Genomic DNA, 5,082 nt, shown 5'->3' with positions numbered 1-5,082 from the left:
GGCGGTGGGGTATAAATTCTTTCAAGGTTGGTCTTTTTAACTTTCTCAACAGAATGCTCTTTGGTTTTCTCAACCAAATCATCTCGGTATATCTTTAGGTTCATCGACGAACCTGAAATAGTAGGCACTTCAATGGCCTCTTCGTAAGGGGAGAGTCAACAGAGTATGAGATGATAAAGACCGAGGTGCACTAGCCGTTGATACTCACGGCCACTCCTTAAAGCATAAACAACATTTACCTGTCTAGAGGGCCCTTGGTGCTGTTGGCCTTGTGCAACATTGGTTGGAGGAGCTTGGGTACCTTGTCGAATATGAACCTGATGCCTAGGATTTGGCTCAGTGGCTAGGTACATTCCCTGTTTCCCTCTCATGCGAGATTATGACAAGTCGGGTGAGTTGTTTTTCCATGTTATTGTGGCTTGTCATGAGAAGAGCTATCTTGTTGTCCATCTCATTCGCCTTGTTGCCTCTCCTATATTGGTAAACCCCGGGGGTTGCTGATAAGGTGCAAGGAGAGGAGGCCTAGCAGAATTAATAGAAGGTCCTAGATGAGGACGAGGGGAAAGGGGTTAGGAGACATTCCTTGGCTTTGTGGTGCATAGTTGGTCCTTTGGGCACCAACCTGGCCTTGATGGTTAAAGTTGGATGGGCCTGCTTGGTTCCCTTGATTCCATGAGAAATTGGGGTGATTTCTCCATCCTGGATTGTAAGTATTGCTATATGGGTTATTTTGGTAGAGAGCACTTACATTCTCGTCTTGGAATTGCCCACCAAGGTGTTGGGGCATTCCTCGAAAGGTGTCCAGGGGTTTGGCACCAATCGCATACCGACACATGGTTGACTGATTGACGGATTAACTGGTATAGACTCTTTAAGAACTATGGACTCCAACCATTTTATGAGGCTATCAAGTTTGGCCTCCTTGGCGGCATACCCTCAATGAGATACCCCTTAGTGGTCCTTTCACCTCTTGGGAAGATTCCCATTCCCTAGTCTTATCACCAAGTTGGTTAAGAATGTCCATGCATCATTCTCCTCGAAAAAAGAAGTAAAGCCTGCTTGGACACATAGACTCTACAAGTTGCTTGGTCTCGATAATCAATACCCTCATAAATAATTTGGCATAGCGCCATAAGTCAAAACCATGGTGAGGGCATTCTAAGAGGAGGTCCTTGAATCTTTCCATGAATTTAGAAAAGGACTCATGTGGTTTCTCGCCTGAACTGGAGGATGTCACTTTTAAGCTTATTGGTCTTGTGAAGAGGGAAGAATTTTCTCAAAAAGACAATGGTGAACTCATCCCATGTATTAATGGAGTTTGTTGGCATCCATAGAGCCACTTCTTGGCCTGGTCTTTCAGGGCAAAGGGTATAAACCTGAGCCTAACCGCATCATCACAAATTGACCTTAATTAGAACACAGACCTCCTCAAATTCCCTAAGGAAGAGATATGCATCCTCATTAGCCATCCCATGGAAATGGGGTAGCATGCTAATGAAGTTGGTCTTGAGTTCATAGTTATTCCCTGTAACAACAAAGCACTAATGCATGAGGGTCATGCAGCCACTGGTGGGGTAAAACCTATCCTTAAGAGTCTTGGGTTGTTGGTCACCCATGGTCAAAGGTGGTAGAGAAGGTGGTCTTCTAATAAGACGATTACTTGAATCACGAGTCCACACCTTAGCCACCGAAATAGATATGAGGTCTCCTTTAGAAAAATTAAAGAAAAATAACACTTAAAAAAAAAAAAAAAAAACTAGAAACAAGAGGGACCCCAAGGTAGATAGTGCATTTCTATCCTTAAAAATCGAAACAATGGTTCAAAAGTCGTAAGGATGCCATATAGGTTGACAGCAAGGGAACCCGTATAGTCTTCTATAGCCACCTACGTGCGACTCCAATATAGATTCTCGATGTAGAATGGAGGTCTACTATACGTTTATGTTTCCAACACTCTCACTATGTCGCTTCTATCAAGAGTGGTCACCTCCAAAGATAAGTCACATGTCAATCCACCCAACCAAGTCAAGATGTAGCGTCATAGGTAACTTAATCCTATGAGGGACACCAAAAGATGGAGGGTTGAAGCATATGAAGGACTTTAGATTGGGCGCACACTATTTGAAACAGAAGAGAAACAAGAAGAGGTTTTCAAAAACTATTTTTTTTTTTTTTCAAAAAAAAGAAGAGAAAATAATAAACTAAAACACTTCGAACTACTTAAAAATCAGATAAATAAAATGGACAATAATCTCCCGAAAACGGCGCAAAAACTTGTTTGAGTTAAAATAAAACCGCAAGCGTACGGGTCAATCGTAGCTACGGTCGAACACGAGGAGATATACGCCACTCTATTTAACTAACTTAAAAGTAATGCAAAATGAACCAAATTAAAGTGCTAAATTAAACTAATTAAACTAACGAAAATCAATGCATCCTAACTCATAAGCATCTAACAAAATTAAGGGATTAAATCGGCGTCCTAACACATGAGCATCTAACCTATCGAACTAAAGCGAATTGAAAGGAATAAAAATACAGCCACACATACTAACCACATAAAAAGAAATAAGGGAATAAAAATGCATCCATAAACCACAACCATATAAAATTAAAATAAAAGAAATAGAGGGGGAAGAAGAAGAAGATAGAGAGAGATAGAGGAGATGGAGAATGAGATTGAGAGTTTAGATAGTAAAACCTGGATGTGCTTGCATGAATGTAAATGAAAAGCTTGAATACTTGCATAAACTTACCATGGCCTCCTCTTCTAAATCTTCAAGTCTTGTCATCAACTTAAGAACTTAGACTAGAAGGCTTAAAACCTAAACTAGAATTAAGAAATTACAACCCAATTGAAGACTTAAATTGAAATTAAAGCATAAACTAAACCTATTATAAGCATTAACTAAAATTTATAAAAGCAAACTAGAACTTAGAAAAGCCAAAAATCACAAATTAGAAGGAGAAGAAGAGAAGAAATTTCACTAAGTGAATGAGCAAATTTTTACAAGAGAGGTAGGGGGTATTTATAGGTGGAAGAGAGGAGAAGAGAGAAGATGGAAGTGTAGGAGAAATATTCCCTAAGAAAAGAGAATATTCTCTTCTCTTTCCTCTTTACAATGCCTTGAATCCTAAGAAAAAGAAAAAAATAGAAAGAAGAAGAAGAGAAGATTGTTTACATAGAGCTTCTATTTCTAGAAAAATAAACTTCCAATTTTAACAAGTCTTCCTTTTCTTTGTAGATATCTTTTCCAAGCAATAAAATCAAAGCATCTTTGATTTTTCAACCTTCCATAGATGAGAAAATATAAATCTATCCCAAGTAGAATTTGAAGTGCCCTTGAGAAGTTGGAGGAGAGAGAGAGTAAGGGTGATGACTAGGATTCCTTCAAGAATAAATAAAATACCCATTCTGTCCTTCAAAAACGTGGAGCATGGGGTGCTTATATAGGTCTCACCATTGTGTTCCTTGCGAAAAATCACACAAAATAGACCTAAATTTCATCCAATTCGGAGTTGGGAGCCCAAGATATCTCAAGTTGAAGTTGGACTGTCCGAGCCTTCCAAATAGAATCTTTCGGGTACAGTAATGTAACTTCTGATAATTTCATTAAGGCCTCTAAAATCCGAACTTCCGTTTCACTTTGTCCCCATCCGACTGTCAATTATTATAAATAAACCCCTGCAGACCATTTTCACGCGTCGTTTAAAACGGCCATAACTTCTTCGTTTCAACTCGGAATTAAGTGCCGTTTGAACCATTGCGAAGCTGACTCGATGGGCTATGCATCCATTTACACTTCTAAAAAGCTTAAAAACATCTCCTTAGCATCATCTCCTTCATTTTCACAAGAATTCACCTAAACCCTGAAAAGCACAAGAAAGCACCGAGTAACTCTGTCCAATGTGGTAAAATGTATAATTTATGCCCTAAAATTTCACACATAAATGTGCTCATCAGCCATCACTAATCAAGAAGGTAGGAGCATAAGATTGCAAATTTGCATATTAAGTTGAAGTAGCCTGAAAATAATCCAAGCAGCCAGAGCTTTTACCTCCTAGTAGGCTCACCCTTAGCCAGGTTTTGTGGCATGAATAGAGCTTCATGCTAGATCTAACTAAATTTGAGAAATATATATTAGTGTTGTAGAGTGTAACATACTAGAACAAAACCAAACCAAAAAGCTTAGAACAATTTGTAACATGTGCAAGTTGCTCAATCCAAATCCTAGTTGGGTAATGTAGGCTTGGTTGCTTAATAAAAGTAATAAAAAAAAAAAAAGATTAGGCTTGATCAAACCTGACTTTGAAGCATAGTTTTCAAAATTGGATCAAATCGGTGGTCAAACTGGAAACAACCTCTTCTGTTCAGTCTAAAGTCCAAGTTTATAGCATGCATAAACTTGTTGAGTATGGTTGGTCTAAGAAAAATTTAGGAACTGAAAAAATAATGCTGCCCATGTACAATAGAAGAACAAATTTAAAAAACATTACTCCATTTGAAGATCCTTTAAAGGAAAAGTAAAGGTATCTTCTTCCTTTATTGTTTATATTAGTATCTAAATCACTCTGGCAAATTTGTGCAAAGGTGGAGCAAGGTGGGTGTAAGATAGTTATGGCATTTTATTTTAGTATTGGAGATTTCTTGCTTAAGTGAACATTAACATTGATCTTTCTTTGTTTTCTAACAAGACAATGTAGACATCCCCGTCAAACCCATATTTTCCATCATCTACAACAAGACCCATATATATAGCGCTTCATTTTGTGTGTGTGTGTGTGTCACTATGCCTAGTGAAATATAGCGCTTCATTATTTACCACTTGGTAGTACATGTGTTAGTCCATGTGATAAAGGATTCCATATACATCTCAATGGCCAAATTTTAGCCCAAAGTAAACAAGGAAAGTTGGTCAAACTTTGATTCTAATAAAATTACCAAAATGCCATCAAATGAAGATGAATATAAAATCCAAAAGGACATCTTTGTGATTTTGACTACTTAATCTACTCATTTTAACCTGAAACTGTACCAATAAAATGCTTGCTTGGTCCTCTACCACATGGACTAACCCATGT

The sequence above is a fragment of the Telopea speciosissima genome, chromosome 4 (genome assembly GCF_018873765.1).
Source record: "Telopea speciosissima isolate NSW1024214 ecotype Mountain lineage chromosome 4, Tspe_v1, whole genome shotgun sequence".
NCBI classification, from domain to species: Eukaryota; Viridiplantae; Streptophyta; class Magnoliopsida; order Proteales; family Proteaceae; genus Telopea; species Telopea speciosissima.
This window is presented reverse-complemented; position numbering follows the sequence as displayed.